The sequence below is a fragment of the Pinus tabuliformis genome, chromosome 3_1, assembly GCF_031772625.1.
Source record: "Pinus tabuliformis cultivar Carrire ecotype Pingquan chromosome 3_1, CPIR1, whole genome shotgun sequence".
Taxonomy (NCBI): domain Eukaryota; kingdom Viridiplantae; phylum Streptophyta; class Pinopsida; order Pinales; family Pinaceae; genus Pinus; species Pinus tabuliformis.
The window spans coordinates 283,785,914-283,799,065 of NC_142301.1; positions in this window are offsets into that span (position 1 = coordinate 283,785,914).

Genomic DNA, 13,152 nt, shown 5'->3' on the forward strand with positions numbered 1-13,152 from the left:
TAACCTATTGCAAGAAATAAAGTACAAGGAAAGAAACATATTCTAATTGCATAAAGATCATGAACTAAATGTAAAAGAAACTTAACTTAACCCTATTTATCACATGTGATGATTTAAACTAACTGAGCATGGAATCTGATCTAGAGAGTGCTAAGTGCTCTGTGCATGAATAAATATAAAATAAATTTTTCCTTTTTATCATTTTTCTTGAAAAATGTAAATTCTAATCTTGCTTGGTTCTTTGGCAGGGGAGACAGGTGTGGAGGAAAATGAGTAAAATGGTTCAGATGGCTTGGAGGGAAAGTAGGGGCCTAATCCTGGCTTCTAGTGATGATTTTTCTCAATTCAGGCTCAAAACAGGCCACTACAGGTTTTCCTACAGGATGTCTACAGGAAGTACTAGTTCCTATAGGATGTCTACAAGATCCCCTGTTTTATTACAAAAAGCAGGCCGAAAGCTTAGGAAGTGGTCTAGAAGGTGGAATGGAGCTTGGGAAAGGTGGATAATGGAAGAATAAGGCATGGAGGTGGTGGACACTACCTAGAACTCAAGCAAGGGCTTCAAGATGGGTAGATTTGCTCAATGGAAATGGCAATTTTTTCTTTGGTGACATGGGTGGATGAGGCTTGGATGAGGCGAACGAGATGAGGTCTCCCTGCAATGTAGAAGCTCCTACAACAACACACATTATTGTCTGCATCTATCCATAAATTCATCTATACATGGGAAATATTTATTAAATAACGGAAAATTACTTAGTCTAAAAATCAGAAATTCGAGAACTAGTGAGCTAGTAAATCTATCAAATTCCTAATATAATCAAGTGAAAATGAAATGAGGTAATTTTTGTATTAAATAGAATTTTTTTGTGATATAATGCAAGTGGAACCAACTCGATTGAATCTCATTACCATGCTCTAAAAAATAACAGAAATTTATTGTTCTTTGTTAAAAAGGAGTTCTAGAAATCTAGATTTGGGAATAAGAAGACTAATCCGAGTAGCTCAATGATTACTATTAATTTCAAAATATTTTCCAAGGATTAAATTATGCTTGTGATCCTATAAAAGAACTTACATCAACCATTTAACCCAGTCCTACAACAAGAAATCATTAATACTAAATGCAAAAATGGAAAGAAATAAGAACAAAAGATGCATGTGAATAAGAAGTGAAAAGAAGAAACAAAAATGATACAAAAGGGTTCTGAGGCTCTTGGGATGGCCAAACCCAAGGAAACTCAAAGTCCTATGGAGGAGAACAAGATTTAGAAGCTGAACATGACACCAATCTTCATTATTTTCATCAATACAATTACATCCCTGCAAGAAAATACAATGGAGCTGCAAAAATACGAGTTCTCTCCACAACAAGACAAAGAAAAATCTATCCCTAGAGGTAAATTCGACTTGGTACTTATAAAAAATGATTAGGAATCATTCCCCATGAAAGGAGGAAGCTTTCCCCACTAAAATCCCTTGATTAGTGGATCTGGTTCCCAATACTAGGAATTTGCATTAAATGGCACGGAACAAATTCCTAGATTTTCTCAATCATTGGAGTTCCACAATTTGTGCCATAATTCCATAATATATTGTTGATTTATTATTTAATATTGATCCTCCTGTAGTAGGGAGAAAGTCCCTAAATTATCTCCTCCAAATCTTCATAATCTGCCCAATATTCTCATAATATTCCACAAAAATAAATAATATTAGACACAAATATGCAATTATTCATAAACCTTTCTAATGAATATATTAAAGTTAAAAATACATTATCTAATACAAAAGAGAAGCTTAATATGCCGAAGGATGGTTAGATGGACATTAATTTATGTTTAATTTAGAGGCATGGGCCTTAATTTATGTCTAATTTAGTGGCCCATTAGTGACCACAAATGATCTAGGTGGATATTGGTGGCCGCCAGCCAATTCCACTTGGACCCCCACCGTTGTTTCTTTCAGTTTTTCAGTTTCTTTAATTGTAGCACAATTCACTATTTTTTAGCAGTTTTTCAGGTCCTAAACTTCTGGAGCCATTTTGAGGCCCTAAACGATGTTTTTTGGGAAAACTGGGAGCAACATGGATCCATGGACTGATGTTTCTCTTGCCAAAGTTGTAGTCCTCTGATAGATCTTTCTAACGAGGTATTGCACGTGTCAAATGGAGATCCTATCAAAATCTTGCTCAAAGGGGCCCTCGAGTGACAAAGGAACGCGATGATGGACAACTTTTCCCAGATCCTTCAGCGGCTACCCAAGGGCGACACATCTACTTCCAGTAGCTACTCTGGAAGCGCCACACCCTTTAAGGTACAAGTTAACTTTCACATTCCCATATTTGAGGGTCAGATAGATGAAGACACCATAGGTAAAAGGTTAAATATGCTAGAAGGTTATTTTTCTGTTCATGACCTTTCCGGTCGGGAAAATAATACTTTCGCTCTTCTCAAAGCCACCCCCCACGTCAAGGACTGGTGGGAAACCTACTGCGAGCAGAAGGATGAAAGTACGACCTCACTGTTTTCAGCCGCACCCACTTGGAATTCATTTCAGGCTGCCATCAAGGAGTAATACTACCTTGCCGGAAGCTATGAGGATCAATACATAAAGTGGACCACGCTGCGATAGGGAAGGGACCAAGACATGTCAGAGTTTACCAATATTTTCCATACCCTTCACACAAAGTTGGGTATTAAAGATTCAGAGTAGCATTTGCTACTCAAATACCAAAACTAGCTGCACAGGTACATCCAGGATGAAATATAATTCCTGAACATATCCTCACTCGGCACAACATTCCGATATGCTGTCAAGATCGAGAAAAAGTTTAAACAGAAGAAGCGACACTTTGAATCTGTGAATCCGAAGCAAGGGAAAGGTGCCCCCAAAATGCAGAACAAAGGACAAAGCCAAGGTGGGGCGGCCCAAGACAACCCCCTAAAGCTGCAAGCAAAGAACAGCGCCGCAAAGTCGAAAAAGGACACAAGAAAGTGGCGTGAGTTCCGTAAGAGCTCCACTCACAACATAAGTGAGTGTTGGGCCAAGCAGCCACTGGTGGCAGAGTTAAAGGTTTCAGAATCAGATGCATGTTCTGACTCTGAGTCAGAACTCGACAAGGGGAATGACAAAGGGAAGTAGATTATCGATGCGGAGCCCAACGCCACCATTGCCACCATGGAGATCTAGATGGAGGAACCCAAAGATCCATAGGAGGAGTGCCTCTTCCACTCCCAGATGTGGGTAAAGGGCTCCCCGCTATAGTTCATTGTCAACAGCGGGAGCCAAAAGAACCTCATTTCAGTAGAGTTCATGAAGCGGCTGGGCTTACTGACCACAACACATCCACAACCGTACACCATCAGGTGGCTTAACCAAGGACGAGATCTTCACGTGAGCCAACAATGTCGCCTTCCATACATCATCAATCCCCTCACAGATGAGGTATTGTGTGACGTTTCCCCCATTGATGTTTGTGATGTATTATTAGGCGAACCATACTTGTGGAAGTGACATGCTATGTATGAATCAAGGCCTCGTGTTGTGATTGTTACTTTGGGAAATAAGTTGTACAGGATACCAGAGGTAGAACCATCTACCACCATCTCTTTGGTTACTGCAAAACAATGTAGTAAGCTCATTTCCAAAACTGGGATTTTTTTTCCTGATGATATGCCCTCAAGGAAAGAAGAAGATGGTGGCCACGGCCTCCAAACAGGGCCCCTTCGCATGACAACTCTAGATGGACAAGGTCGTGGAGGAGTACGAGGACATCTTCACCTCCCCCGCAGGGGTTCCTCTGCACTGTCAGGACAAGCACTCCATCGATCTGACCCCAGGTGCACCGCTGCCTAATGGATCAATCTATCAGCGCTCTGTTCTGGAGAACGATGAAATCAAGAGGTAGATTTAGGAGCTATTGTTGAAAGGTCACATCTATCCGAGTTCATCGCTCTGTGGGAGCCCAGTCATGTTGGTACAAAAGTGTTACACAGTAATTTGTCACTGTCTCCCTGTCAGTCTTCCTACTGTGTCATGAGTTCAAATTAATCATGCTCATGCTCTCTAATGTTGCCAAATGACCCACTTTGCAAAATTTTTACTATCATCGCGACTGTTGTTAAAATAACCGTGCTGACGAGCGCTTCATAACAGATGGAATGCGCTGCCAGTGTGGAAGCACACGTGTTTTCCGCGCTGGTTGAATTTCATGAGCCAGCGCGTCTGTTATTCATATCTGATCGCGCTGACATGACCTTACCTGTTATTCAGCTGCGATGTCAGCACTCCAGTGCAGTTATGGACCCGTGCTGATCCAGTTTGGGCGATTTTGTTCTAACAGCCAGCCTTCCAGATGACTCCAGGCCTGGTTGTTGGCCTTGTAAATGTCGCCCTCCCTTCTCTGGCATGTCTGTTTCGTCATTTGAGCCACCTTCCTTGGAGATAAGCTCATCCTCCCACCATTCATGGAGACTCCTTCTCCTATTTATGCCTCTACCATTGCCATGAGCAGCTAGTTTTGGATAGTTTGGAATTGATAGTGCTTAGAGTGCTGCTGCTAGTGTGTGAATTTGATAGGTAGTTGGTGTGACAAGTGTGGGATTGCTAGAGAGCTTAAGGAAGGTTTTGAAGTGTTTCTTTCTTGTGTAAACTTGTGTGAGAGAGAGTTTTTGTCTTGGGAGATCTACCTCCAAGGGTGAATGCTTAAGAGACTTACTGGCTGGACCCTCTTGAGAAGGATTCGACATCAGAACTTTGGTTTTACTCTTCTCTATTATTTATTAATAATAGATGACTATCATTATGGTTCCACTCTCATTGTTTCATGTTTGATGTTGATTTATATCTTTTCTAAACGATATATAATTGCATCTACTAGATTTTATGCTTGTTTTCGTGTTGTTCTTTGCATGTGCAGGTATCCAATCACAGAGATCGTGGGGGTCATGATCGGCCAAAGCAAAGGAACGAAGGCGACGTCTCTTTGACGAACACTAGCGTTGGAATCCAAGTAGGTTCTCACCATCTACTTTTATTTGCAATTAGGAACTTGCATGATAGCGTTGTGTGATTGTTGCTAGACCTGGTCTGGGCTAGTAGGGATCGTCTCTGTCCGCAGAGAGGATTTACCTCTACAACAATTTGGCGACTCCACTGGGGACTTTCTTTACCTTGTTGTTTGATTTGTAAACTTTGGACGGACCCTGAAGCACGGCTAGGTAGCCTTCGAAACGCTATTGCTCCGCATTAGCGAAGTAGATCAAAGCCACCTCAGTCCATCTCCGGTTTGGTTTACAAACTGAACAGCTTGGAGCTGGCTTTTGTCTTTTTGTGTTCATTTTTTGTCATTGAGTTGGATTTTTGCTCTCTTTTCAAAGATTGGGGATTATTTCTCTATTTTTGGATTTCCTGGTTCAGTCTGGGAGGTGCCTTGATTGTCTAAAGAGTGATTACCTTGGTTTGGGAGCTTTTGGCTTGATTGTGCCTGTTTTTTAGCTTCAGCGCGGTTTATAATAAAATAGTCGCGCTGACATCGCATAGTTGTTTCTTTGACTTCGTGATCATCGCATTTATACACTGAACAGTCGCGATGGTTCTAAAAATCGAATCAGCATGGTTAAGCTGTGTACTTCCGCGCTGACAGCGCTTTGTTGCTATGCGTGGTTTCTGATCAGCGCATTGTTACTGTGTATCACCCGCGTTGATACCTGTAGAATTGGATTTCTTCAATTCTGCCTCCTGAGCCTGTTGGTTTGGCTATCCCCTGCTCTTTTCACTTGGTTTATGACTTGATTTCTATTGTCTGAAGATTGAAGCACTTTCTTGGGAAGTCTTCTTGGGCGGATCTTGTTTTTTTGTCTTGTGACCTGGTGTTATCATTCCAATTTCGTTGGATCGGCTTTGCTTGGTTACTCGCTTACAAAGATTCGTTTGCTGCTTGCTTTTGGTTTTGCGAAAACCTTCCTCTTTGCTTGCTTTTGCCTGGTTGTTTAGGTGATTGTTATTGAACCAGTCTTTGCATTGTTTTGATTACTTCTCATTACCCGGACACAGATTACGGTTGTTTGGGGTTAACCGGTTCTTTTCACATTTGTTTGTTATTATTTCTCAAAAGTTTGTTTAGTGCACTTTGCCATTGAAAAGAAAACAAAAATCTCTTTTGTGTTGAATTTGTTAATTGAAATTAGAAGCTTTTCATTGATTAATCGATTTAAAACAAATAAAAAGCTTCGTTTATTTGTCATTATCTGCATTAGAGTAGTTCTTGTTTGTTTTTGGTCATTTTGTTTGAAAAATCCTTAACTCTCTCGTAGTTAGTATTCATCGAACGAAATGATATTCTTTGGCATATAGTTTGCATTCAGGAAATTATGAGAGATTACATACGGTAGGTCCTGGAAATTGAAACTTAATCAAAGATCAACCATAAAATGAACCGAATGAACTTAAAAACGCATTGGAACATAAAACTCACTGATTAGAGGTCTAGGCTAGAGATGTGCTCCGGCGTCGTTAAACCTAGTCACTGTTGTTTCACACTACAGTTGGGTGATTCCTCCTTTTGTGACTCGATAGTGGTCTAGCACAGACTTGAGCTCCCATGTACCGTCGCGTATATAGGGGAGACCCCACTAGGTTATCATCCTTTATCCACAGGAAGCCGTGTCTGCCGCCTTACAAGCCGTAACACATCGAACACAGCATTCGGGAAGATTGACTGCCGTACAGGAAGTCCTTGGTTTTCATATGACTGCCAAGGTGTATATGCAGTTTTACGGATTTGTTTGGTAAACCCCTTGCCTAGTCTCTCTAGAGTAGTCGTTTTTGATCCTTTTCGGACTCCTTAAAAGAGAAGGCTCACTTGAGCAAGTCTCACTTCGGGCTCACTAAACATTCGAAGGAGACTAGAGTCATCTTTTTGTCCTTTTCTCGACTCTTAAAACATGAAGAGTTCAAGTTCAGTTCCTTTGTCTTAAAATTTATTTGACCATGTTCACATTTACCCGGTTAGATCTTGTTTGCGATAGCTTGAGTAGGCTTCTTTTCGTTCTCGATGGCAACTTTTCCGGGGTTCACCAACCCAGGGATCCCCTCTGACGGGAACCCTGGTTATTTCGCTCCTTTTGGAAATGTTGGTGCTCCTTATATGGTGACGTTGTCCCTCCCAGGGTTAACTGTTGGGTTGCCGGTTTGGTTGTTCTCAACCTCTTTGGTCCCTGCCATCTCACCGTCTAGTCAATCCGTCCCTCCACCTGAACAACATCATGTTGATTCTAAGGTGGATCTCTCCCATTCTACGCCCACTTCTACATCCTCATCTTCTACTTCACCTGGTGAAAGTATAGATTCGAGTAACCGAGTGGCTAAGAAGAAGAAGAAGAAGATGAAGAAGAAGAAGGCTCCTAAGGAAGAGGTTACAAGTGCAGCTACCCCCTCAAGTATACCTGAAGTCGGGCCCCCTTCCGCTCCTCCGCGGAAGGTCAAGTTTCCTTGTTGATTATGCAAGGAGGACCATCTTCTTCACGATTGTCCTGGCATTCCCAGGGTACTAGAAGTATGGTCTCGTGATCCGGCCCGCCCCTCATCGTCCTTTGAAGCTCACGGCGATGCTACCTTATCAGTCGGGAATGGTAAGGGAAAAGGGAAGATTCGAATCCCCTGTAGACTTTGTGAAGGCAATCATCCCCTTCACCTTTTTCCACTCATGGATAAAGCCTCCATTGTCTTGGAAAGTCTTATAGCTCCTTCACCCCAACTTCCCGTTGGTTATCAACGTCTCTCTGTAGCCGCAAATATTTCCCCTGCTGACAAAGAGATTGATTCATATTCTTCTCTTGTCCAGCCTCCTCTTCTCGAACCCGGCTGTCCCTAACCTGTTCTAGACCAACCATTGGTCGGAAAGAGTGTCGACTCAAGTCCACCGCTCGCTCACTCTGTTTCGGAAGAGAATCACGCCCATGTTCTTCTCGTCTCTTCAGATTCTCCTGATTCCCGGAATGACTCTCCTAACCCAGTTGCTCCCGAAGGTTCTCCTTTGGTTCCTTTAGCACATGGGGGCAATCATACGATTCCCCCACCAAGTAGTCTGGTCACTTCCTTTGATTGGAATCGCCTGATCGCCGATTGCCTTCCATCCCATATGCCTTTCCAGATCACAGTACAAGCTTGTGCTAAGGCAGTCCCTGGCACTGTTTTGGATGAAGGGGCATCTGTCAGTCTTATGTCGTACACTACTTGGCAAGCTTTAGGTTCCCGTAGCTTGGGCCAGTCACTCAGAATCTGTTGGCCTTCGACAGAGGAGCCTGTCCATCTCTAGGAATTCTCCCGAAGTTCCCTATTACTTTGGGAGGCAAAACCGTCTATATAGACATCTTGGTTACCCAAGGTGTTTTAGACTTTAGTCTTCTCCTTGGTTGCGACTATGTTTATGCCATGGGGGCCCTTGTTTCTTCGCTTTTCCGTGTGGTTTGATTTCCGCACGATGGAAGAATTGTGACTATCGATCAAGTGTCATTCATTGGTCCCACGATGCCTCCTGCACCATTGTCATCCCCTTTTAGTTTTCATCCACCAGTTGCATCTACCCCACCACAGATCAACTACGTGGCCACCTATCCCATACCTGGATCCAGTGATGCCGCCATCGTGCATAGTGTCCTGGGGGCATTGGGCCCTGACTTCCAAGATGTTTCCCTTCCACCAGGAGTGGAAATCTTGGAAGCCCCGACTTTCTATTCATTATGATGAAGTTCGGGTGGAGCATAGTTCTTTTCCTATGTCAAGCTCCTTAAAAAATGAAACTAGGTCTGGTCGGAGCATAGTTCACTTTCCTATGTCAAGCTCCTTAAAAAATGGAACAAGGGTTATGAGGATAGTTCTTTTACTGTGTCAAACTCATTAAAAAATGAAACAACTCCCTTTCCCGATCGAGTATTTTGATTAAGATCTCGTAAAACATAATTCGAGTCTTTCATAGATCTCGAGAGTGAACCTTCATTCCATCCACTTTGTTGAATGCAATGAAGCTGGGGGAGCATGTACCTCGTTTTGCATCATTATGCCTGGGGGCATGCGAACTCATAACAAGCTTACCACTCGTTCCTCTAGGATGAGTCACCTTTAAGCTCTTTTCTGACTCGTAAAATATGAAAAGATTGCCGAGTATTTTTCCCTTTTTGACTTGTTAAAGAGAATAAAAAATGGAGGTTTTCTTTCAACTCTTTTCCAACCGTTTAAAGATGAAAATATCGCCGAGTTACCCCTATTGACTCGTTAAAAGTGAATAAGAGGCAGTCGTCTTTAAACCCTTTTCAGACCGTGTAAAAATGAAAATATCAGCGGACCCTTGTCGTTTCTGGTTCGTGAATGGTTACGAAACGACGTGACGTTGATCGCTTTTTTACTTTTTCAGGTCGGTGTCACTATACATGAAAAGTACTCCTCGATCATAATGGTCGGGCAGTTCTTTCGAGCATTGTTTTATACTTTTTCGAGCTCGCGAGACACAACTTTACGAAAAAAGGACCCCCCTGGAGTTTTCTTTTCTGCTGTCTTTTCAGACTCTCTAAATAGGAAAAGACGCCGAGTTCTTCCTTTTTCGGACTCGTTAAAACTTAATGACATCGGACTCCGTCGAAATGATGCTCACAAGCACATGCTATCCCCATCAAACTTGTTAAAAATAACTAGGGTACTCGCCAACAATGGTGGGGAAAATGGATCCATAATTATTGTCGTGTCGGAAGTATGTCACTCTTGAACATGGCACTAGTCTGCATTCGTGTTTGGGTGGGGACCTCTCATCTTGTTTTACACTAGCCTCCATGGGTTTGGGTTATCCTATTTGACCTCTCATCTGCTCATTTCCTTGTCACCATGACCTCTGCTCATTTGATGTCAAATACTGCCAAGTCCACTGTCGTGCCGTCGATATGTTCAAGAGAAGTTGACCTCTGCAGAATTACAAACTCCCTCTGATGCCTCACACAAAATATCTTATCCTTCTCTGTCTCGTGTCGATGATGTGGGAAGCATTATGGCCCACCTTCGATCAAGGTCACTTCCTGTCGACTTCAGCTCATTATCCAAGAAGGTGACTTAGAGACTCCCTTCAGGTGCCTTAGAGCCTGCATGCCTCAATGGCAGGTTCTTCGTGTTCGACGTGAGGTTTTCATTATTGGCCTGCAATCGAATGATTTTGCGGGTGTTCAACGCCAGCTCATTGATTCACACGCCGTGGATTGTACCTATAGTACCTTGCAGACCATTGTCATTATTGGTGGTACCTCTCGCGTTTGTTAACAGTTTTCATTATTGACTGGTAATCAGACGACGTTCATGCATGTTCGACTTCAGCTCATGTATTCACATGCTTGAACTTGTACTTTGTTCGGGTTCGGGTTATGATCATTACATGACTCATTGATGGATGGTTGTGCCCATACCTGAGTCTTCATGGATGGCTGCGACCATACCTTTATTATCATCATGGTCTCTTTAGCTGGGTGGCTGCGTCCATACCACAGACCTCCTTCGTATGTCTTTTGGATGGCTGCGCCCATGCCTGGACTACATGTAATTGATTATCAGAGATATCAGTTGTACATACGTGTGGGTTCTTCCTGGTGGTGTTCCAGTTCAGCGAGTTTTGTAAAGCATTTCACCCCTCCCACTCTCTCGGGCTTCATTCTTTAGGGGGCATCTGTTACACAGTAATTTGTCACTGTCTCCCTGTCATTCTTCCTACTGTGTCATGAGTTCAAATTAATCATGCTCATGCTCTCTAATGTTGCCAAATGACCCACTTTTCCAAAGTTTTACTATCATCGCGACTGTTGTTAAAATAACCGCGCTGACAGGCGCTTCATAACAGACGGAATGCGCTGCCAGCGCAGAAGCACACGTGTTTTCCGCGCTAGTCGAATTTCATGAGCCAGCGCATCTGTTATTCATATCTGATCGCGCTGACATGACCTTCCCTGTTATTCAGCTGCGATGTCAGCGCTCCTGTGCAGTTATGGACCCGCGCTGATCCAGTTTGGGCGAGTTTGTTCTAACATCCGGCCTTCCAGATGACTCCAGGCCTTGTTGTTGGCCTTGTAAATGTCGCCCTCCCTTCTCTGGCATGTCTGTTTCGTCATTTGAGCCACCTTCCTTGGAGATAAGCTCATCCTCCCACCATTCATGGAGACTCCTTCTCTTATTTATGCCTCTACCATTTCCATGAGCATCTAGTTTTGGATAGTTTGGAATTGATAGTGCTTAGAGTGCTGGTGCTAGTGTGTGAATTTGATAGGTAGTTGGTGTGACAAGTGTGGGATTGCTAGAGATCTTAAGGAAGGTTGTGAAGTGTTTCTTTCTTGTGTAAACTTGTGTGAGAGAGAGTTTTTGTCTTGGGAGATCTACCTCCAAGGGTGAATGCTTAAGAGACTTGCTAGATGGACCCACTTGAGAAGGATTCGACGTCAGAACTTTGGTTGTACTCTTCTCTGTTATTTATTAATAATAGATGACTATCATTATGGTTCCACTCTCATTGTTTCATGTTTGATGTTGAGTTATGTCTTTTCTGACCGATATATAATTCCATCTACTAGATTTTATGCTTGTTTTCGTGTTGTTCTTTGCATGTGCAGGTATCCAATCACGGAGATCGTGGGGGTCGTGACCGGCCAAAGCAAAGGAACGAAGGTGACGTCTCTTCGACGAACACTAGCGTTGGAATCCAAGTAGGTTATCACCATCTACTTTTATTTGCAATTAGGAACTTGCGTGATAGCGTTGTGTGATTGTTGCTAGACCCAGTGTGGGCTAGTAGGGATCGTCTATGTCCGCAGAGAGGATTTACCTCTACAACAAGAAGAAGGATGGGACTTGGAGACTCTGTATTGACTATCGGGTGTTGAACAAGATCACTGTCCATAATAGGTGCCCAGTTCCCCAGATTGATGACCTGTTGGACCAACTTAAGGGGGAAAAATATTTCAGCAAGATTGATTTGAAGTCAGGATATCACCAGGTACCAATCGAACCCTTCGATGTGTGGAAGACTACCTTGAAAGCCAAAGAGGGCATTTTTGAATGGTTGCTTATGCCTTTCAGGTTGACGAATGCTCCTGCAACCTTCATGAGGCTAATGGATGACATCTTGCAGCCATTCACCAACTCATTTGTAGTGGTATACATGGATGACATCGTGATCTTCAGCCAAAGGTTGGAAGAGCACCTCCACCACATCCAACAGGTTCTCCAAACACTGTGGCAACACAAGTTATGTGCCAATTTGGAGAAATGCACTTTTGGCATGACTCAGGTTTAGTATATGGGATACATTATTGATGAATGGTGTGTGCAAGTGGATCCAGCTAAGATCCAAGTCATTCGGTATTGCCCATCTCCAACCACTCTGATAGAGCTCCGCAGCTTTCTGGGTCTTGCCAACTTCTACTGCAGGTTCGTGTTGGGATTTTCTCATATCACTTGGCCCTTGAGTCAAGTCACCAAGGGAGGAGAAAAATAAAAATTATTTTGGTATAAATCTCAACAGAAGACATTCACAAAGTTGAAACATCTCCTCTGCTCAGAACCAGTGCTCTCATTACTAGACTTGCAACAACCATTTGAGGTCGAGACAAATGCCTATGACTATGCTATTGGGGCAGTCCTTACTCAACATGGGCATCTAGTGGCATATCACAGTGAGACACTTTCAGACACAGTCCAGAAGTATCCCACTTATGACAAAGAGATGTATTCCATTATGCAGTTCTGCCGACAATGGAAGCATTACATTTTGGTGAAGGAAACGACCATCCACACAGACCACTGGACCCTGCCGTTCATATAGACCCAAGAGAAATTGCAGAATGATCGCCATCAGAAGTGGTCCACATACCTGCAACAGTTCCATTTGAATATCAAGTATGAGAAGGGCAGCATCAATAATGTTTCATATTGCCTCATTCGACCTTTGATCATGGCGTTAACCACAGTGCTCAACTCTTGTGGCACGAGACTTTTGATTGGGCACTTCTCTATAAAAGCGACCCATAATTTTGCCACATACCAGATACTCTTGGAGGGTCAGCATGTTCCATATTTTCACCTCCAGGATGCCCTGTTATGCCACTTGGGTCACCTTTGTGTTCC